The sequence below is a fragment of the Pipra filicauda genome, unplaced genomic scaffold, assembly GCF_003945595.2.
Source record: "Pipra filicauda isolate LSUMZ 115617 unplaced genomic scaffold, ASM394559v2 scaffold86_size2582843_pilon, whole genome shotgun sequence".
Taxonomy (NCBI): Eukaryota; Metazoa; Chordata; class Aves; order Passeriformes; family Pipridae; genus Pipra; species Pipra filicauda.
The window spans coordinates 1,438,480-1,462,849 of NW_024105053.1; the positions used below are offsets into that span (position 1 = coordinate 1,438,480).

The 24,370-nt window shown below is 35.7% G+C and overlaps 1 protein-coding gene across 3 annotated transcripts in view; it reads right to left on the reverse strand.

Moving 5' to 3' along the window:
• The window catches only part of PRLR (prolactin receptor), a 156,126-nt gene that overhangs the window by 118,063 nt on the left and 13,693 nt on the right, over nucleotides 1-24,370 (reverse strand). For 2 of the 3 annotated variants that reach the window (XM_039390781.1, XM_039390780.1), the window contains exons 3-4: nucleotides 17,705-17,797; nucleotides 16,129-16,213 (exon numbers count right to left, since the gene is read on the reverse strand). The gene's annotated coding sequence lies outside the window, so the exon portion shown is untranslated. The remainder of the gene's footprint in view (nucleotides 1-16,128; nucleotides 16,214-17,704; nucleotides 17,798-24,370) is intronic. The other variant, XM_039390782.1, reaches the window with a different exon arrangement.

Sequence of the window (24,370 nt, forward strand, 5' to 3'; positions counted from 1 at the left end):
CTAAAATGCATTTAAAGCATCATTCTAAATTCTGAATAATTTTGACAACTTATCAATATCCTAGTATGAGTTTTCAATATTTGAGGATGAAGACATATTAATTATCATCATCAGAAAATGGTACATCTATATATACTGTCTGCATTAATAAACAGTATGGTGCAAGAAGCACATCTGTAAAGAAAACCAGTTTGTGTTCAGTGCCTTATAGGCATTTAAGGGCTTTCATTGAATTCTACCCCAGAGTTAGATGCAGTGCACCAGGAGGGGTGTCACCAGAGCAGAGCAGAGGGGCAGAATCCCCTCCCTCACCTGCTGCCCACCCTGCTTTGGATGCAGCCCAGGACAGGTTTGGCTTTCTGGGCTGTGAGTGCACATGGCCAGTCATGTCCAGCCTCTCACTCACCAGCATGCCCAGGTCCTTCTCAGCAGGGCTGCTCTTCATTTGCTCATCCCCCAGCCTGGACTGATACTGGGGGTTGCACTGATTCAGGTGCATGACCTTGCACTTCATCTTGTTAAACTGCCTGAGATTCCCATGGACCCACCGATCAAGCTTTTCCAGATCCCTCTGGATGGCATCCTGTCCTTCAGGTGTGGCAACCACACCTCTCAGCTTGGTGTCATCTGCAAATTTGCTGAGGGTGCACTCAATTACTTTGTCATTAATGAAGATATTAAATAACAATACAGAGCCCTGAGGGGCACCATTTGTCACTGATGTCCATTGGGACTCTGAGCCATTGACTACCCCCCTCTGGTTGCAACTATCAAGCCAATTCCTTACCCACTGAACAGTCCACCCATCAAATCCATGTCTCTCCAATTTTCAGAGAAGGATGTTGGGAGGAACCTTGTCAAAGCCTCTACAGAAGTCCAGGTAAATGACACCTGTAGCCCTTCCCTTGTCCACTGATGCAGTCATCCCATCACAAAAGGTCACCGGGTTGGTGAAGCCATGGTGGCTGTCCCGAATCACCTCCCCCTCCTCCATGTGCCTTAGCACAGTTTCCAGGAGAATCTGTTCCATGACCTTCCCAGGCCCAGAGGCGAGGCTGACAGGTCAAAAGCTCCCAGGATCCTCCTTTCTACCCTTTTTAAAGATGGGTACAATGTTTCCCTTTTTCCATCACCTGGGATTTCACTCGATTGCCTTGACTTTTTATATGTCATGGAGAGTGGCTTGGGAACTACATCAGCCAATTCTCTCAGAACTCTGGTATGTGCCACATTGGGTCCCATGGAATATGAAGACTTCACTCATGTCCATTGGGTCACCCAGCCCTTTTTTTCGTGAATTGCAGTGATTTGAATCTTCCCCCCAACCAGCATAAAGTTCATCTTGATGAACTTTAGCCTTGGACCTAAACTCTGGATCAGACATGGGGTTATACTTTCTAGTAATAGAATAGTAATGAAAGACTGAGGATGGATCAAAAATTATATATTGTAGTAGGAAAGAAATACAAGCTGTAATGCCAACACACTTTCTATTGTTTATGTAGGAGTCTTCAAAGAGCACAGAAGATAGAAAGAAAAGTCCAAACGAGAATTAAAGAAATCACTGCTAGGTAATATGGCCTGATAATTTAACTGTCTTTTTACAACACAATTTACTGCTGATCATACTTACTGGGATCTTAGGATGGATATTAAGGTCAGTAAGTCAACAAAAATATTGTGAATGTATCTACAGAACACCTACCCTACATGCTTAATTCAAAAGGAATTTTAGTTTTCCTGCCAATTTTCATTAATAATTTTTGGCAACTTCCACATTCTGTTCAATTTTACTTCTCTAATCAAGTTTATAACCTGACGTGTGGAATGCACATAACTGCAGACGAAACTGCAGACTTGTTTACGATCTGAAGCCTAGGAAACTGGATTTAGAATGAGTAGCTCAGGGAGCATGGAGGGTATAACCAGTCTCAAGGTTCATGTTTACTAATGTTTATTAATTGTAACCAAATAAAATAAATCCTAACATATACTTAAACATGTGTTTTAATATGTAAAAACAATTAATCTTTTTTCTTCTAATTGCAGTATTTCAGATTTTTACTGACAGTAAAAAAAAAAATTCATATTATTAAGTGTTTACCATAAAATAACATACATTTATACCTTTTATAAATTAAATATTAGTTAAACTGTTCATCCGTTTAAAATTCCTAACACCATTTCCCTGATGTGTGGAAAGAAATACTAAGTGTTTGCTATTTTAACTTCCTTGTCCATCAGGCCAAGGTCAGGGGCCTACATACTCATGAAATGAAACAGATGAGGGAGCAAGGGGGAAGAGAAATATTTACAATTTTAATTTCAAGGAGTGATGAGAACTCTGCTCCTGTTTCTGAGAAATTCTTATAACTATTTTGCTTTTGACAGAACACCAATTTCCTTACTGAAGATAGGATACAATTTTTGTGAAAGATGGACAAATTGAATGTGCTGGCAGACTTAATTTTGCTTTCTGAAGTGCTTTTGAACAGAAATGATGGCTTTTTCATTATGGCCATGACACAGAGATTTTTGAGTATGTGTAATTACATAAATTCAAGGGCTATTGCATTGTAATTAGACATCTATTTATAATGAAAATTCTTGTAATTTGATTTCTTTCCTATCTCTGTCAAGATCTTGTTTTGATGTTTTCATCTGTTATTAAACAGAGCAAAAACACAACCAAAAATCCTTCTCTGAATGCCTTTACCTTTCCACAGAATAAGGAAAGCAAATCAAAATAATTTCCAGAAGGCTGTAATCAAGCCAAAGAGTGATATATAAACAGAAACTTTGTGCATGAATGTAATGGAAAAGGGGTTTTATGCATCCACAAACAGGCTAAAATCTAAGCTGTCTTTCTCAGATACTCTGAGTTTAAAATAACAAAACATGAAGTGTGTGGTTCCTCATTACTTCAGATCTAAAGTACTACCAAGCATGCAAAATAAGATTGAGAGTGAAAATCTCTGTAGCATTTAATGAGTATAGTCTCATACCCTCAATGAAAATGGCATCTACAAATGCCTAGAAAACCAGAGGAGGTTTAAAGTAGGAAATTAATAAATACTTGCAAAGAAAAAATCTTGCATTTCCCTCTAATTTTTTGTACAGACCTTTTATTATTTAATATTGAAAATCTTATTCCTTCATAGTCTTCTCAGTCTCCTGGAAGTGTAAAACAGTGACTCAAGATACCAGGAAAAAAACGCAGACTCACATATGATCTACTGCATAATTGCATTTCTTAGTGCACCTACAGAAATAACGTTAATTTGTCCCTACCATGCTTGATCAAAATTGCAGCCTCCTCCCACAGAACATACATCAATCCATGAACAAAACAATCCATAAAGCCATTGATGTGGCTTTCCATTCAAACTCTGCAATTCCGGCTTAATTGCTTCTCTTTAACTTTTGTGTTTGCTTTTTCATTTAATCTTATAGTCATTAAGTATGGGGTAATTTTGTTTTAGGCATTCTCAGTTTTAAGACAGTAACATCATACAGTTTATATTGTACTGGTGGAAGTGAAAGGCAAGTAAAGAAGTCAAGAGCAAAATAAATTATTAATTGTACTGTTTTGCAGATATGAGAAGATTCAGTTTATTGGTTGATTAAGAACAGAGTTCTATTTAAACAGGGTATAGTAACTCAAAAAATAGTACCAAAGGTATGAAAACATGCAAGCACAAACCAACAAGTAAAATGGGGGAAGCCAAACAACCACTTTTAAGTTACTTTAACAACATTGTAAACCTATAAAAACGTGGTGAAACAAAAATACTAAATGGAATGCTTATTGTGTTCAGTACACAAACATAGGAAAAACTGTTCAATCCAACAGAGGAGTAGTGCTAAACACTAAAATACCTGAATCAAATTAGATAAATGAGTTCACTGCAGTAATAAGGAAAACAGGATCAGTATGGATTGGGATTTCTCATCTAAGTAGGAAAGCATAGGGTTTCTAAGACTATAATACTGACAGGGGGACTAGGACGATGACAGTGCCTGTGATATATCGTGGGAGACCAGGAAATCTAAGAGCAAGAAGCAAACAATCACGTCAACCAGGTAAACTCCACAGGGGTGCACTGCTGAGGCAAAAGTTTACAATATTATAATGGATTATTTCAGTGAATCCAGTCAGGAAATCCACAGCTTGGTATCAGCAGCAAACTCGTTGAGGGTGCCCTCAATTTCACTTTCAGTGCCATTGACAAGGGTGTTACACAGTGCTGGCCCCAGTACGGACCCCTGAGCACACCACTTGTCACTGGTCTCCACTTGGACATTGAGACATTGATTCCAACTCTTTGAGTTCAACCATCCAGCCAAGTAAGATATTCAAGACTGACTGCTGTTCTTATGACTCTCCAATGGTTCCTGTGTCCCCATGAAATCTGTTCCTTGGGATGTGCTGATAGTCTTAAGCATAAACCATCTACTGATAATACTGATTTGCTTACCCTTTATAACTGGAGTCTTTACTGATGATTTGAAGTTTTCATATGTCTAATATAACAAATTTATACTAAATATTTTTTAAATACTTAGTGAATTTCATTTTTTCTGAAGAAAAAATGGAATTGGTAAGACTGCAGGTCTGTGATCTTGTTTTTGGACAACTCTATGGGTCTGATATGATTAAAACCTCTGCTATTAAGGGAAGAATGAATATACCACGATTACTCAGTATAAAATTTTGTTTACGTTCTGCTCCTTCTGTGTATTGACTTTCATTCCTTTTTATTCTAACTGGGAGTATTATATGAAGATAATCTAAATTTATTAGACTAAATTTGCATCTGGTTTAAATCAGTATAGGTAACTTTGAGACAATGCAGCCAATCTGTTCTGTTAGGTTTAAAAAAAGAAAAAAAAACATCTTACAAAAAGCATGTCTATTTTTGGAAGATATTTAAACAAAAAATAATCTGCTTCCTCAGGTATAAAAAACAGGTATACTTAGTAAAATAATAATCTGTTACAGATTTATATTTGTTATTTATTATTGTGGCTTCTTGATGGCTTCTTTAAAGAATAATTCCATATAGTTATCATATTTTTCCATTCTTTTGCTTGATTAAAAAAAATTGTATTTTCTTTTGTTCTTTATCTGCCTTATCTGTGCTTACTTCCTTGTGTTCCATTCTGAGGATTACTTCCCATCTATAAATTACTTGTTAAATGGTCCCTCTCAGAAATCTAGTGACACAATTCAAATGTTATTATTGATGCAAAAAGGAAACACAATGCTATTAAATAGATCCTAATAGTTAAGTAAGACGCACAATGTTAGTCACAGACTCATAGAATCTTTTCATTAGAAATGACCTTTAAGTTCATTGAGTCCATTAATTCAGCAAAAGCAGTACCTGTGAGATTACTCAACCTCAGGATGCCATTGATTCAGTGTGTTTCTTCTTTTTTTTATGATTTGTTATTTTTCTAAGATACTGCATGAATCATTTTAATACAATTGTCTGTTTTGTTGGTATTTAATATTCACTTATCTTATGGTGCTGTGGCTGTTCTGTTCTGCAGCTTTTCCCACGGTGAACTGAATTAATTTGCAGTGTTGTCAGACTGCAAATGTGTGGGAAACAGAAGTAGTACTTAGCTTACATTCAGGGCTAAAGGAGGGGAACGTAGGCATGTACACTAGTAACCTGCTTTGGAAAATGCTGAAATGAAGACAGGTTGCATATCTGTGTTAGAGGTATGGTCCTTCAAAACCAATGAGTACTTTTCACTTAGTTTTACCAATTTGCAACAGTTCATTTTTTTTATTCTGTTCCAGATCTACTACTGTCACAAACATTTGATTTTCCAACATATCCTCTCTGAGGAAACCTCCCTCTGTTTTTTTTTTTTTTCTGACAGCCTCTCATGGTGCCACACTAGAGGGAAGGGATGCCATCCAGAGGGATCGTGACAGGCTTGAGAGGTGGGCCTGTGTGAACCTTGTGAAGGTCAACAAGGCCAAGCGCAGCGAGGTCCTGCACATCAGTCAGGGCAATCCCAAGCACAAAGACAGGACGGGCAGAGAATGGATTGAGAACAGACGTGGAGAGAAGGACTTGGGGTTGTAAGTGGATGCAGAGTTCAACATGACCCAGTGACATGTGCTTGCAAGCCCAGAAAGTCAACTGTGCCCTGGGCTGCATCAAAAGAATGATGTGGGCAGCAGGTCTAGGGAGGTGGTTCTCCTCTTCTACTCTGGTCTTGTGAAACTCCACCTGGAGTGCTGCATACAGCTGTACGGACAAAAACTTGTTGGAGCTAGTCCAGAGAAAGTCACAGGGATGACCAGAGGGATGGAGCACCACTCCTATGAGGAAAGGCTGAGAGAGTTGGGGTTGTTCAGCCTGGAGAAGCACAGGCTTCAAGGAGACCTTAAAGCAGCCTTCCAGTACATAAAAGCTGGAGAGGGACTTTTTACATGGGCATGTAGTGACAGGAAAAGGGGGAGTGTCTTTTAACTGAAAGAGTGTAAGTTTATATTAGACATGAGGGAGTAATTCTTTACAGTGAGGGTGGTGAGGCACTGGAACAGGTTGCCTGGAGAAGTTGTGGATGCTCTGTCCCTGACACTGCTCAAAGCTAAGTTGAAAGGAACTTTTAGCTACCTAAGCTAGTGGAAAGTGTCCCTAACCATGACAGGGGTGTTGGAATTAGCTGATATTTAAGGTCCCTTTCAAACCAAACTATTATATGATTCTCTGATAACAAGTTGGACTAGATGATCATTGTAGGTCCCTTCCAACTGAATTATTCTATCAAAGAATTGCAGATCTTGAAAAGTAACCTTGCCATTTTTGCCATGCATTGGCAAGTATTTGCCGCCCAGCATGGCATTAATGTCCTACCCAATTCCTTTCATTAAGGTAGTGTACAGGAGAAATCTACTGCAGACATGCAAACAAAAAGAAAATTTAGAGGGAATTTTTAGCTCAAATAAAGTAGGCAAAGACATTAACACTCCAGTATGGGCAACCAAAGTTGAACACTTACTACATAAAAATAAAATTGCAACAACATTATAAAATAGATTAGAATTCTTATTTTAAAAATTCCTGCAATACACATTTCTGGACAAAATGCCAGTAAATAGATGGAGTATTTAAACAGAACCTTGCTGGGAAAATGTGATGCAGCAGAGTCAGGTACATATGCCAGATTATATTAAAAGTTTATGTGTGGCTCACATAGTCAGCAAAACAGGAACTATTTATCTAATACCTGTCATTACTGCAGACCTAACACCTGTTCTAACCACTGTAAGTTTCTGTATTAGCCAAAACTGAAGTCTGATATTTGAAAGGAGTTTTAAATGGAAAAGTATGTTTAAGTTGCAGAAGAAGGGTAAGTACAGCTTGTTTCTAGTACACTGTAAAATACACAAGTAATTAGTTTTTTTTCTGTTGGATCCTGCTGAAGCTTGCATGTAAGTATATTTTTAGAAAATTTAAGAGTTACTTTAGTTGAAAATTCTTGGAAGACATTCCAGGGAGACATTTACCCTGTACATAACGAATGTACCCTACTAAATAGTGTGGGACCTATAAAAAAAAAGACCTAATATCATAGGCTAAGGAATTCAAAAGGCTTGCAACCCATAATCCTGAACACTTAAGAACACATCAGACACCTGACTAAAGGGATCACTGGATGACAGAGTATCTGCTTGCCTAACTGTGATTCTGGTTGTCCAAACACCGCATTGCTGTGTTAAATAGGGTGTTCATAACCTCAGATCTTTGAAATTCTATTATCTCAAGCAAAGAGGAATATACTGGGAGAAATATATGACTAAGTGAGGTAACAGCAAGAACCTCTAGTTCCATCTCCACAAACACCTTTGTATGAGACATGCAAGCTGACTGTGCTTCATGTCTGAGCTCTGCTCTACAACCAAGAGAACACAGACAGATTTCATCGGCACTTTGAAAATCACATCAGCAAGTACAATTTTCTGGGTAACTACAAAGCCAGTGGATACTGAAAGAAAAAAATAACCAACTACTTGTACATATACTGGAGACGCAATCAAATGTACCTATTAAGAAACCAACTTACAAAAAAACATCTCCTCAATAAAAAAGCTTAAACAAAACATAAGATTTAGAATGAAAGACAATATTATCAGTGTTCATAAGGACTATAAAAATCAAAGGCATATCTATACCGGTAGTAACTGATTTCAGTTCAAAAAATACTATATAAAAAACCCAAACCAAGCCAACTCAAACCAACCAAAAAAAGCCCAGGAAAAATACAAAAATAACAGAAGGAATTCAGACAGGAATTTCAATAAAATTTAAAAATACAAGGAAAGGTACAGAAAAAAATACAATACAAAAGAGAAAAAAGTCTTGGAATCTGTAGCTTAGAAAGGATGCAATGAAAATACACCGGGCTGCTGTGACTCAGAAACAGTAAATTCCAATGTGGTAAAAGAAATGTTAAAACCCATCTTTTTCTCGGCCTTGCGGTGCTTGTCTTATCAGGGGCTGAACACGGAGCTCTTCAGATATCATACATCAGAACTTTTATGACTGTTACCAAACCTGTGTATCAGGAAACGTAAGTAACATCACTCAATATCCCAAAAGTCTCTTGCTTCTCCTTATCATATATCCAGGGTTCTCACCACACTCAGGACAGACACAATCATATCCCACTCCCTGAAACTGTACCCTGAATTTTACCCAATTTCTTCATTGTACTTGCTCAGGTAGTATCCATCAAATATGGACTACTGAGGGCACACTGTCAGCTACTTGTGTCACTGCCAGTGGGTCTCTGTCTTTTCTTTTCCTTTCTATCAGTCACACTGTTCTCCTTCACACAAAAGAACTAAGAAGTAGCTTTCACCATTTCTTCATTTTCCCCACTGCACTCAACTTAGCAGAGTAATTTCATATAAATCAAGTCTCGCAAGCAGGGAGAACCTGACATGAAATTTTCTTTAGTAAGCTGATTATTCTGTAAATGCTACAGATTCTTGCCTTTTTCTCTGTAGAATGAGTTATGTACTCCAATCAGAGGCTGAATACATCAAAAATGAACGGGTTTGATCCAGTGCAGCCATTTCTATGTTCTTGTGACTGAAAGGACTTAAATACCTTCTCCTAAGGAAGCAGAACAGTTTTGTGTTAGTGACCATGTGCCTCAGTATAAATTCTAAGCAAAATGCACTGGAATTATCATCTTCTTGGATATGAGCCTGCTAATACCCTTAAAAGCAGAACTCATAATCCAAATGATCCTCTGTGTGTTTTTCTCAGGCTGAACATTATTACTTCTAAAAGAATGTAATGTCTCTCAGTGGAAGCATCATCAGTATTTACTCAGGTTTTATCAAGATTGCAGACTTGAAATGTAGACAGTAAAGAACGTTAGCGAATCCATTGAACCTTTTATCTAAATTTTTCTACTAATAATTTTCTGGATTTGGTTCTGTCACTTCTGAAACACTGGTGCTTTAAATAAAAGTAGTAATGGAAAATATGCATGTTTTGCACTGTTTCACCAAATAATATGGAAAAATGCACAGCACTTACCAAGAGATCAAAAAAACCAATAGGCGCTGAGTCTTCCATAAACACCCCCTTTCTTAAGGTGTTTGAAAATGAAGTAATGAGGCTTGCACTTATGGCAAGTATCACACAGCTTCCACATTAAGTGATTAAGCCAAACTACTCTGGTTCTGAAACAAAACACCTTCACTATTTACAGAGAGAGGAGAGCTGTGAGAGCCACTCTTCACTCTCCCTCAGTGCTGAGCTATAACTTCACAGTTCCATGGGGCTGCAGCAGCCTCCTTGCTCTCTGAGCTGAGATGTGAACAAGCACAGGAGAAGGCACTCAGCTACTCCCCACTACTTGAAAGTCATTTGCTGTCTCTTGGAAGATCAAGTGAGCCATAGGGGAGCTTGCATGCTGCTTGCTGGATAACAGTAAGCCTCAAGACAATATGATTAACTACTGCTGCTGCCAGACAACTTGAACTTAAGGAGGATATGAAGTTGGAGATAGTGCTAACAGTCTTACAATTTAAGTTTTGGGTTGATTCTCCATCAAATTTAAACTGGATTGTAAATCAAAAATCAGAATGTGAACCATACATGCGCAAAAAAAAAATCTTCACAGTGAATTGATTTAAATAATATGAACAGATCTTAGAGCCTAAAGCTGGCTATTTTTCTATTTGTTTGAGTATTTTTGTATATAAAACACATGTAACATAAATACTAATGGGGCAAACAACAGTAAAAGATGCACCCAAGTATGCAGAGGAATACAAATATCTTGATGTAAACATTTTGCATAATTTTCTATAGAAAAAAAATGCAGTTAGTTTCAGGAAAACAGGGCAAGCAATTTGCAAAAGCATAAGGTACTTCAGGTTAGTTGTTAGAGTAGTGTCCTCGATTTCTGTTAGGATTGTCTATCAATTGCTACTTATTATTGCAGTGACACAAAAATAGGTACTACAAGTATGTTCAGTTGTTCACAGATAGCTACTGTGGCTGACAGTCTTTGACTTAAAACTGATGGGCAACAGCATATTGCTGTATGTTATTTTTTAAAGAAACCACACATCTGTTGATTAATATACCCCCCAAAGCATTTGTATTTCCCAACCTGAATAAGCATAGTCAAGGTTGAGTGTTTCAATCATCAAAGCTTGTTCAGAAAGTGGTTTATGGCTACTAAGTTACCCTCATGAGAAACTAAACTCTTAAACGTATACACCAGGAGTCTAAAGGTAAATAAATAAAAAAAAAAGCATCCAACATACAGATTTGTATATTTGGGTTATGAACAGTGCACCAAATTCAAAATATTACAATGCTGTGCAGAAGTAATTAATACAGTTTTTTCCTATAAACACATAATCTCATAACAACAATGGAATTAATGTTCCATAATCTATGGGTATATAATTCACATGCAATACATCTGAGAAGAACATTGGACTAAATTAGAGCTTGCTTTTATTTATTTTAATTAAAACTACAGTTCTCTGTTCAGCCCTTTGACAACAGCAACCTAAGCACCCAAGGTCTTCCACAGCCTTTTTTTTCTGTGGTTTTGTTGTCAATATATGACAAATGGGAACATTTTGATTTGGTGTAACTGTTCTTGTAATTTTATAGCACTGTCAATAGACATATAAGATGAAAGAGGAAGAAAAATCAGACATGAGTGGAGTACTGTAGGTCTAGTTCTGGTTTCCTCCATAATGATATTACAGAATTAATCTGACTTTACAGTAATATGTTTCCAACGACTACTCCTGAATTTATGTCTGAATTTGATCAAATGAATTAAATGTCTATGGGACAAGGTATTTAGAATAGACAGGACAAAGTTTTACCAGTAATTTAAAATGGAACAAGAAAATCACATTTGCCATCATTTCACATGGAAAAAAAGGTATGTATTAAACAGGTTGGAACACCTGGACACATGGTTTTGGGCCATGCACAGATGGCCTGCTGTAAATCAACAGTATCAGAAGTATCTTAAGACTTGTTATGCACTCATGGATCAGTTGCACGGCACGTGCACAGGGGAGGTGACATGTCCTGGATTCACCCAACTCACCCTATGAGCCGCAAAAGGCTGATCTGCCTCTTTATCCACAAACAAGACAACTGGAGAGACTGCTGCTGCTATGATTATTGTTCAGGATTACAGATTTTCCTAGAAAGTGGCAAGGTAGTAGATAACTTGCAGGAATTTAACACTGTTAAAGTTGGTTTAAAGAAAAAAAGAAGTTGGATTGCACTTATTGTTTTCTAAATTAGTAATAAATGGCTAAGATTATTCATACTAGTGAGCTCTAATACAGGATGGACCAAGAGAAAATAAGGACAGATTTATTGGTACAAAATTAGAAAAAAATGCAAGGAGGGGAAGAAGATCGAGATGGAGATAATAAATTATGAAAAGTATTCAGCTCTGTACATGACCAGCAAATTGAAAGTAATAAATTAATAATAAAAGAAGAAATGGGAATGAGAATATTTTGGGAAGGTACAACGTGTTTCCTAATCCTTTTACTTTGCAAATTAATGCTCTGTTACTCTAAGCATGTTTGGATCATAGTGGATTTTTCTCCAAGGACTTAAGTCACAGTCTTTTAAGCTAACTGCTGCATGTATTGTAACAACTTTGATGTTTTTATGTTCTTAAATATTTATGCATTAAATATTTAAGTATTAAATGCGGTCTCATCTCTAACTCTTCTATTGCGTAGTTATTTACGCGTTATTGCGTAGTTGTCTATTTTGCATAGGTAAGAAGGCTGACATCATATTCAGCTCACAGAAGTGGCCAATTTTTCACTGTCCTCTTGCTTTATTTAATCCCCTAATGTTCTGATAGAAATATCTTAGGAGAGTGCTTCAGAAACGAAGCAATGAAATCACGTCAATTTCAAGTTTTCTATAATGGCTTTAAACATTCAGGCAAAATGCCTGAACTCTCTGTAGTTAGAAGCATCTCATACGCAGAATTTTTCTGTAACTTTGATGAAATGGTAATGATAGTAATTTTGGGAAAAAAACCCACCAGTTATTTTAAATAAACTGGTATAAAAAAAGAATGAAATGCAGAACTGAAAAAAAATAATCACTGGGATGGCAGAAAGTAATAATAAAATTAACAAAATCTATTGGTTTTGGCAGGGTTAGATTAACCTCTGAAAGGAAAAAACTCATTAAGAAAGAAAATATATTGCAAGATAATGTTAGAAGTCAAATCATTATCCTAATCAGATGTGTCTCATTTCACAGTTTGCTTCAGTCGCTCCCTTCTCAGTACATGGGACAGTACCACTATTAAAAAAGGTTTGTCTGGCATTATCTGCAGACAAACTAATACTGATTTTTAATTTTTCTTAAATAGGCCTGTAACATAAGAGATACTGAAAAAAGAAAAATATAACAGCTGAAACACTTAGATTAACAATTAAAACTTAGGGCTAATTAAGAAACATTAAATCACCTTTGACGTTACGTGACAATATAAAAAAGAAAACCACAATAAACTTCAGGGACTCTGCCAAAGCATGTAGAATTTAGTCGCTCCTTCACTCATTCTTATTTGTTATAAAGCTTTAACTAATGTGTAACATTCTATTTTGCTTTAGAAACAAAAGGTAAAAATAATTTAAAGTTTAAGCAGAAAACAATTAACTTCTAAGAGTAATTTAAATAACTTTTTCAACTTTCTACTCCACCAGCAATTAGGCTTTTTCTCTTGCATTAATTTATCTCACTTCCATTTGGATTTTCATTCGTTTAGATACAAAAAGCTGGGATGAAATAATACATCTATGTTGCAGTGTACTGTAGTGACACATTAATTATTTCTTACTACTGAAGAAGAACACTGTGTTGGAAACAGTTGACAACTATTCTGCATCTCAGGGTTCTATAAACTTTGTTTCTTATCCCTCAGAAATTATGGTATTTTGATACTGGTATATTTTTGTGTGAATTTTCAACAAAGATTAAAAAGACTTACAGAGTTCATTATACTTCAATTCTCTTCCTCATTTCATAGATTACAGAGAAACTTTTCTATTATTTAATTTCATATAAAGATTTTACTTACACAAATGGAGTCTTTTAATCCATCTAACTGGGAAATGAATTCACTTCTTAGAATAATCCAGGTCTGATACTTACATCAGGCATACTGCACATATGTTTTTGCCTGTGTATATCAACCTCACTCCTGAGCGACACCTGCACACTGAAGAACAGACAGATCTTGATCCCTGATAAGGTCACAGGGACTTAGCTATAATATAGCCTTGCTTAATCCTCATTGGTTTTGCCTACTGTGCACAAGGCTGTTTCCTTGACAACACAGCTGCAGTTACCACAGCATCCAAAGACATATGTGATGTCCAGGTTTAGGGTATATCCCAGAGGAAAATCTGTTATTTAAAGCTATTTTCTACAGGCCATTGAAGGCTAAAAATAAAAGCAGTGGAGATCTTCACTCTATTAAAGATGTTCCCTACATAGGTTGGACACTCCTGAAACTTAGTTCTTGTCTTAGTGAGCACAGGGAGCAAAAGTCACAGCAAGAAGCCATGGGATAAAAGGGCATTACTGAATGTTTATATAAATTCCTATCAAGTGGGAAATACAACATGAGAGAAAGTAAAAAAAAAATACCATTTGAAAATTCAACAAGTGGCTAATAATGGCTAGCACAGAAACGGAGAGAGCAGTAGGGATCCAAAGTGAAAGGTCTGGGAACAAGTTTAAAGGTGGATATGGAAACAAAATGGTGACAAACTATGCACTGCAGCAACATTTTATATAAATACTGTGGAAGAAGGCTATGTTTCTCGAAGTTTAAAAAAGGGAAATTGCAGTAATTAAGACAAAGTGTGAAACAAGAACACAAACCTATCAGATCTGTAGCTGAATAAGGAGGTCCTATTTTAGAAATACTCTTCAGTAAGTATAGGTAAAAAGAACTTAAGCAGTAAATCTAGCCATACGATTTCTTGTACTTCACCAGAAGCTTGCAGTACTGCAATGCATAGAATAGATCCTATACAAAATTACTTTATTGGTTTAAATTTGTTCAAACAATGCTGACAGGATAACTTTCTAGTGGCAGACTTTTTACGTGACCACATATCAATAATCTAATATGAAAACAAAACGTTGTTAAAAATCTTTCTTATGTGTGCACCGGCTAATATAACAGAAATATGCTATGTGCTCATGAGTGTTCTAACCCAACTTGCATGAGGCAAATTCAGTACTAGTAACTGGAACTTTATACGAGATGTTCACTGAGAGATGTCTGAGTGATTTTAGTTGAGATGAAGCAAGACTGATGTTAGGAATGAAGCACACATAAGCTTGACCTCTTGGTTATTGGATGTGCAACATCCGAGCCTGAGTAGGGTATTGCAATGGACCTTCCAGTAAAAACACTCAGAGGAGAGGGATTTAATCAATTGACAAGACAGCAGTTTGTTTCTTAGCAACACAGGTCACCAAGAATACATCACTCTACTCATATAGTTGATTTCCTATTGAATAGGGTTAAATTTCAGTTTTCAGTTTTTCTTTTCAAATATCTCAAGTGTACAAGCTCACATGATAAAAAAAGATCAGGTTAGCACAACTATGAACACAACCTCCCATGACATTGAATTTCCATCTTCAAGAACAGTGGAGCTGAAAATGTAAAGAAAATTACTGTGGGGCTTCGGAGGGGTTTGGGAAGGCTTTTCATTTGGTTTTGTTTAGTTAGATTTGTTTTTAAACTCCCAACAAACAATGATGAAGATTTCTTCATCTATCTGGCTCATATGTGTCAATTTAGCCCTGGGAAGTTGGAAAAACTATGAATTCTCCTGCTTTCAGTAAACAAAAAACATAGAATGTATAACCTGACTACAGACATCATATTAAATAAAAAACTAATAACATAAACTGTGACCTTTGAAATAATGCAGTGAGAGAGAAATATCAATTTTCTTAGATACTAAGATAGTCCAGTGATAAGCAAGATGTTGTAGGCCTAGTAACAAAACAAAAAATTAAAAAAAGTAAGAGCATTTGTTGGATACTGTTTGTATTTTAGTCTCTTCATGTTTCATGCTTTTGAGACTAAAACTCAAAAATTTCTGTAAACTTGTCAAAACTTAGTTTGACTAAAATATTGACTATGCAAAACTGTTAGTAATTAATTATTTGCTCATTTCAGTTCTGAGAAAGTTGTTATTTACACAGGTGACTGAACCACACAAAATGTGCACATTGCGAATCTAAGACATTGAAGAGATATTAAGGGGTTTTGGAAAATGACAGGCTGTTTAAAGTATTGCTAAAAAGAGTGTCTGTAAAGACTATGAGCAGCTTGCATTACCAGTGCTCTGTGAAATTATAAAATATTTTGTACATTTTAAAAATAATATCAATACACAACAGAACCATTAATTAACCATTAATTTTAAATTGTAATGATGCAGAACTAGGAGTCACACCTAGGAATTAGACTTTTATAAGAAATACAACCACATTTAGAAAGATAGCTAATATTATTAGAAAAAGACGTACTTACAATAAAACCCCTGAGTTAATTCTTAGAAATTTTGAAACAGATGAGAGCTGCAAATACAGTTGTATTGACATAATGTGTTTTACATCTGTATTAAATAAAAAAAAAGATTATAGTTATGAAAGGAAGTGAATTTTCATAACTATCTCAAAATTTAATTAATTACGTACTTTTCATAACTACCTTTACAGCTGAAAAACAGAGAAAGAAATAACTACAAATGCTTAAAAGAGAATAATGACTTACGTGACAAATCTAAACTTAAAATTCTTTTAAAAGAATGACTAGTAAATAAACAAGAAAGATTTCAAGTTCATTCCTTTGGGAGGCTAGTATATATTGGGCAAGGTAAAAGCAAAGTTAGGTGGATATAGGGCCTTCTGCAACAGAAGGAGGAATAAGAAAGAGGAAAAGGCACTAATCAAAAAGAATACAAGCATACTCAAGGTTAGTTCATGCTTAACAGCAAGATTCTCACATGGTAGAAAATGCTTACACCTACTCTAGAGGAATCCCAAATCCCGAAGTTCCTACAGTATTCATGTAAGAATGAAGATAAAAATTATGTTAAAATATATCTGTACTAATGTTAATGGATGGAAAACAAACAAAGTTATACTAAAAACCAAGTTACAAATAAATTCACATACTGACCCCAATCGCTATTTTATTACAGTGAGGCCCTTAAGTGAATGGTTTCCCTAGCACATGCTGTGGAAATTGCTTTCAAATATGAGCTACTGAGGATTCCAAATACATTCCCCTCTTTTTGTCTTAAACATTTATGCCCTGTCTTTCGCAGAGTTCTACCAATCTAGGTCACCAAGAAATTCCTCTGAAAATTCTATTACCTGCTTCCTTCAGTTACTATAAATGCACATTAATCATACTGTAACACAGATCAGTTGAAAGATAATATCTGCAAGACAAATTATCTGCTAATACTGTGTTAACATGGATGCTGAACCGAAACTTGTAAGACTTTACTGATTCATAGAGAGAATTAAATATTTCTTTTCTTCTAAGGACTCTGTTTCATTTCTCCCCATATTCTGTATATCTTATATATCGGAATTTGTTGATTTTTTTCCTATGGATCACTTTTTTTCCTGGATGCGCTAGTGAATAGATCCTTCCAGATCACCGGGACTTAAACACTGAAATAATAATTTGACAGCTCCAAAAAAATTAAATTATTTAAACCACACAAGATTACAGAACCGAAGCCAGTAAGAACATTTACTAGGTAAATGCTTAAAACATTGTAAAGCCATGAAGTAACAATGCAAAAAAAGTAACAACAAGCAGCCTGACATACCTCAGGCTTAGGTCAGCTGCTATTATTTGTAAAAGTGTTACAAATCTAACTAATAGTTTTAGCTGAAAAGTAAGGTTTCATTTAACATTTCTTTTCCAAACATTTTTTATGTACTAAATTAATTTCAATTGTAAAATTAAAGCTTTCATCATGATTGTTAGGGAATTTAATCCAAACAAAGCCTTCTTAAAAATACAGAACATAGTATGTTTTCATTGTCTACAAAGGAAAAAACAGAGACAAAACGGTTAAATGACCTACATCATGTTGCACAGGCAGAGGCCTGAGTAGTAGAAGGACTTGTTTCACACTTCTTGTTTCAAAAATTCTATGTATTCTTTCAGGCTCCAGTATCTGAAAGGAAAGTTAGGCACGGGTTAAAAAGGGACCAGTAGACACAGACATTAAAATCAGATATAAAATCAGACACAAAATTTTCTATTTCCTAAAATCTGATCTAGCTTTCAGCATTAGATAATGCAATTTTTAATGTGATGATGATAGATTTTTCATTTTGTCACACTAAATGATCTCTTTCCAAGCATGTTGAGGTAATTACCATAATCTAATAGCAAAATGAAACAACCAAATTGCCAGCATCTCCATGTACCCGTTGAACAAATTTTCAATCACTGCAGTTCCAATTTCGATTTTTGTATCATAATTATGCTTCATTACAGCAACTACTTTCAGACATTCAAGTAATTTTCAGTAATCTTAATTGTTTTACAGTAGTAATTCATGTTTAACTATCTGCTTGTCTATATATTCCTTTTATATACTTTTCCTACACAACAGTATTTTTGGACTGCTGAGTTAGAAAGACATCTAATGGTTTGTTTCTTTTCATCAAAGGAATGAAGACTGACAATGCAGTCAGCACATCATACAAGGAAGCACAGATATCTAGTGATATTTTTTGACCTCACTTTTCTCCCAGTAGATTAAGTCTTACAAAAGCTGGCAGAGTCTCAAACTCTTCAGCTATCAAGATCTTCACTTGATCTATCACATTTTACAGACTGTAAAAGACTTTGTGTAGGTTATATTTCTTCATTTGCATCTAGAAGGATGATGAAATTTTACAAGTTCTAAATGGCATATAACTTTGCTGAAGAGTTTGAGAGTCTCCTGAACCTGTTTTTTAAAACAAAATAATTGTTTATACGATGAATACATTTCAACACAATGCAACAAATCTATTACATTTTGCTATTTAGAAATGAGAAACTTTAAACTGCATAAAACATCTTTTTTTCTCCTTCAGAATTAAATAACACAATGAAATTCCATCTCATTATACTTGCAGCAATTTCATGCTGCAAACTTTAAAAAAAACACGTTATAGAGATTATTAGTTAAGCAGTATTCAGTGTTTGGAAAGACCAGGAATTGGCTTTTTCCTAGGCAGTACATTATTACCTGAATACACTCAAAGAATAATTATTCAAAATAAATTTGAGGGCAAAGTCTACCAAAATGACAAATACTGAGGGAATGAAAGAGCAAAGATACTTTTTTGTCCCCCTTTTTAATACTGGAAATTGTAAGCAAAAATAGCTAATAGCTTGATAATTACTTGATAATCTCTGGATATGAATTTCCTGGTCAGAAGCTTTCACATCAGTTACGACCAGAAGTAAGATAGATCAAGAATAACAAATACTTAAAAAGAACTACTACAGATGCAATCTTGCACGTTTCCCAGGATTTTTAGACTGTGGTAAACCAGTGTATTAGCAACACCAGTGTATTAACAACTGGACAGTACAGTTCAACTTGCAGTGGCACTTGATGCAACTCAGTGGTCATCCAGTTCCATCTACTAACCAAGAACATTTTATCTAGTTTTTTGTACTTATATTTTCCTGTGTACTATTGCCTTCTATGTTCCAGGTTTCCATGTTACTTTCATTTTTTCAGAACTGTCAGTTTTCATTAACAGATTACAGTCAGAGTTCAATGACCTTAAATGATATTAAAGACCTTCTAATGAAAAATATAAGCCTGTACGAATGGTTGAAAAACCTGCAAAACAACCAACCCACAAACAGTTTTTTCTATTTTGCTGACTGTACCAACTGATTTTTTGCAATCTTGATGTTCTTACTGTCTGTAAAACAGTGATAGAACCAGAAGGACATGATCTTCCAACAATACATTTGCTTCCTGCTTCAGTCCTCTGAATGTTTCTAGATAGAGAGGTCATCCCTTCCTAAGCAGAAGGATGAAAAGATTTACAACTGGTCAGTAGCCATCTCATCTGCAAGAAGCTGGGTGGGCCTAAAGGCAAGACACAGAGTGATAAAGTACACAATTTAATAAGAAATACAGGATTCTCAACATGAGGAAAATATTAAATTTTAAGGTTAGTTAAGAAAAAGAAACTCTTATTACTCCCGTAAGTTAATCACTATAGGTATCATAAGGAAATACATTGTTTTCATGGGCACTTTGCATAGGCTGTTCTATTTCAACTTCCACAACACCACCAATCTGTCTCTTACCCCCCTTTCTGTTATTCTTGCCTACATCCTTTCCCTCTCTGGTTAGCAAATCCTACCTTCTACATTCTTCCAAGTTCTATTAGCGCTGCCACTATCCCAAACCAAGTGACTATCATCCTCCAGCTTCCTCAGTTTCCTGTCCCTCACATGGCTCCCAATACTAACCTTCTCATTCACTCTGCTCTTGAAATCATCTTCCCAGTTGCATGGAATCTGTTTTTCAGATAGAAATGCTACACTTGTAATGGAAAGTGGTTTAACTTTCACTTTTTTAATATAAAGTGACAGGATACCTCCTGCCCTGTACATTAACTTCCATATGTGCAATACATATATTGTACTCTTGCAGTATTGGTCCTTTTCATAATTTTTCTTCTTTATTTAAGAGTAGGAAGACATTCAGCTTTTACCAGGTCTGAATTTTGCAAATGCTAGTGGCAATGTCTGAGTCAATAAAACGGCACTTCCAGAAGAGGTGGCTTCCCTGTCATGGAGATCATTTTACTGGAAGTAGCACTCACTATCTTGGAAAAAGGATGGAAAACATTAACAGAAAATGATACACTAATGGAAAAACTCAAAGAAGGAAAAAATGAACAAGTACCTCCTTAAATCTTTGTAAAGGGTACAAAATAGCATATTTGCCATCCCTTGTTGTCACAAAAAGTATTTAATAATTTATCATATCAACTGGCTAGAACATACCTTGGGGCTTCTATTCCCCAGGGAAATAAAATTTTGACTCAGTCTGGTTCAAGACTGATCACATTAGTTAAGCCACGTCATTGCGATGGCTAACAGCCAAATTTCTGTCCCAGTCATACACTCAGAAGTGTAATGATGATGGATCTGCTGTGTTATTCACCCACAAACTGTCACTATTTGATTAATCTATTGTGTTAATTATTAATGCAAATAATACTATCTGCAAAGACAGATATGCATAGTTTTTGTCACTCTTGTCTCAGAGATCACAGAAGCTAATTTAATGGAAAACAAATAATTAAAGATAGTGTGATTACATCTGCACAACTTTTGATAACTGGCTGGTGCAGAAATCTCTGCTGCATATTTCAAATGGCCGATTAATAAAGATGATGGAAAAGGTGCAGCTGTTTGTTTCATAAGCAAATCTACATTTAAATGCAATTAAGGATTTAAATTAGTATTAGTTTTAATATTAACTGCCACAAAGCTTTAGCCCAATTAATGTCTGAAGAACAATTGGCATTATCTACAGATCACTATTTATATTGATAACTTGTACTAAAATTGCTGGAGAGGATTAGTTAAATGATACAATTGTTCTACATTCCCTTTTTGGTTCTGTTTTTATTCCAGGTAGATTTAAATAAGGCAAAAGGAAGGAGCTGAATTTAGGAAGAAAGCTACAGCATTACAAAGTAAACCGTATCATATATACCAAAATCATTGTTGGTTTTACATACACCTCTTCAGGCTTTCAGAGTTTTCAAAATAACTGTCTGAGTAAATTCAGTTCAGCATCTAGATGATACTTCAAAAGTGCTTCTAAGTCTTAAGAGGCATCTGCTCAGGACACAGTATACCCATACATTGATACTTCTCTTTAAAATCCAGACCAAACACTTCAGGGACTGAGATTGTCATCATTATGCTTTCCTATTTTCAATTTGTTTTTGACTCAGTAATTGCAAAGATAACTTCTTCAGGTCACCGAATCTCCTCTGATTCCAAGAATAAAATCTCATCACATACGGGGAACAGTCAGAAAACAGCAGCAAGGCAGAGGCAACCAAGTCTCTATAACTAAAACATCACTCAAAGACATTTAGACCTGATCATCGGAGTATCAAATCACCATCTTTGATGATGCAAATAAGGAGTAAGGGAAATGAATAGAAATTAATTGTATCGACTCATATTCCTGCATTCAATTATTTATCTTTTCATTTTGGGACTGTATGGCTTTGTATGTCTGACAGGAATATTACTTCCCGTGATGGGAGGAAGGTGAGTATCGAGGGGAGGAAATGCATTTTGTTTAGTGTTTGAGAAGTACTGCTTCTGCCTTTTATGCTCCTTAAAGGCTAATCCAGTAGTCTTACAGGTATACCATTCCTTATTAATTTAGAAAAGGCTCACTTTTTATGGCTGTGCCTGTAGCAAGATTTACCTTGATTTAAAAATCAGAAAAAAACTTCTTAACAGACAGCATAAATTATTACAAAGTTCACATCATCTCTCAGAGCAGGTTATTCTACTCATACAGTTAAATTACACAGTACCAAGTCATTTCTTGTATTAGCTTACAAACTTAAAATATTTAAAACACAGTAGAAGCCATTATTTCTTTCCCAATATCACTACAATATTATTTAAAAAAAAAAGTTGGAAAACAAGCAAACAGATTTTTATGTCGGTTAAAAATTAATTTTTCCTTTCCAATATTATTGCTCTTTTTTCTTTTGACAATGACTACTGTTAAAGTGAAGATAAAGATTTTCTCCCAGGGCCAAGAATAGTAATTGAAAGTTACATGTCAATCCCATTTTCATTTCTTAAAATGTACGCTTTTAAGTACGTCTTTCTTATGCAGTAAGCAGAAACCATTAAGTAAGTGTGGTGGTGAATCCCCCTGCTGCCTTCCCCTCAGGCCACACTATGATCTCAGAATTGCTCATTAGGCCTCAGCCTTGACAAACAACACCAGCCTTAGGCCCCTCTTGAGCTTATCAAAACCACCGTCTGCTCCCAGGAACTAGTGCAGTCTAACAAGCTCCTGTATTTAACAAACAGCCTTGGAAACATATCTTTCCTGTCTGGAACAACATATTTGTGACCAGAGAAAGGTACTGACCCAAATCTTGGCCAAGATGAAAATTATTATGACTTAAGCCAATTCTCTTGCAACCCTATAAACAGCAGTACTTAGCGAGACCCTTCTTTCAGGAGGAATTTCTTCACAGAGAGGGCTGTTAAACATTGGAATGAATTGCCCAGGGAGGTTGTGGAGTCACCATCCCTAGAGGTGTTCAAGAAACAACTGGATGTGGCACTCAGTGCCATGGTCTAGTTGATGAAGTGGTGATTGGTCACAGGTTGGACTCGATCTCACAGGTCTTTTGCAACCTGAATGATTCTGTGACTGAGTTCTTCTGGCCTGCAGTGAGCTGTGACCAGCATCTCCCTCTGAGTGAGATGACTCTCAGAGCCAGCAAACTCTCAAGTTTGCTCTACTTGAAGGATCATCAAATGCCTATGATGGATCCTGGGCTGATACCCCCACTTCTCGAGCCTCAACCCTTTGTCCATTGAGAAGACACAAAGGCATCCGACGTGAATACTTCATGAATTCGAGGGGAATTTTTCACAGGTGAATACCTTGTACATACTCATTCAGGTTTCTGTGTCTGTGAGTGTGAATAAGCTCAGGCAAATGTACTATGAATTTTGCTCTCCTAGATCCTTAAGTACTTTAGATTTGTAAGTTACTGTTGTACCTACAGTAAATTCTATAGAAACTTTTGTTAGATTGTTTAAATACAGATTAAGTCCTGTTAAGGCCTAAATTATTGGTCAAGTCTGGGGCTAAGTTTGGCAAGTGGTCCACTTTGAATCTTGTGACTCAATGGGAGTGTCTCTCTTATTCCTTTTGATCTTTACCCTTTCCTATCCTTACCCCTTCTCCATTCCCAGCCTCCATGTAGATCATTTTTGGTTGATTTTAGTTTTAGATTGAATGATTTTAGGTTCTAGTTCAATTTTTCCTCTGTGGGCTTTAACCATCTAGCAAGTAGAGTGAACCTTGCCAACAACTTTGTCACACTCGCTTTAATATTAAACCTGCTTTTGCTCATACTTTTGCTGGTGATTCTTTGAGCGACCTTAAAACACTCATTCACAACACTAAGGTAGTAATGATGAATATTTTCTCACAACTCTAGGGTACAGATATGTGTAATACTATGTATGTATATATATGAGTTATATATGTTTGCATATAGATACGCATGTACATTAAAATATATTCACTAAACTTTATTCTGAAACATTGAAAACATTTATACACATGATCTATCAATGTTTAAAAAACCCCAACCATGATGTAAATACACATTTGCCTTTACAATCAGATGACCTGCTTCCAAAATTTAATGTTAGTTGTGAAAAAAAAAACCACATTCTTGCAGAAACCAGGCAGTTCATGTACTTTCCATTACAGAAAAGTATACAAAAACAGTCAAGCAAAAATATACCAAAATTATGTAAAAACATGTCTATGCATGATAACATTTAATTTAGCACTGAACCTAAAATAAGTCAAAGGAAATTCAGAAACTTAAGGTATATACAATAAGTAATTTAATAGCAAAAGTACAGGTAAAATTTTAAAGGCTATATAATGGAAAAATACTCTTACAGACTGACTGGACTGGGA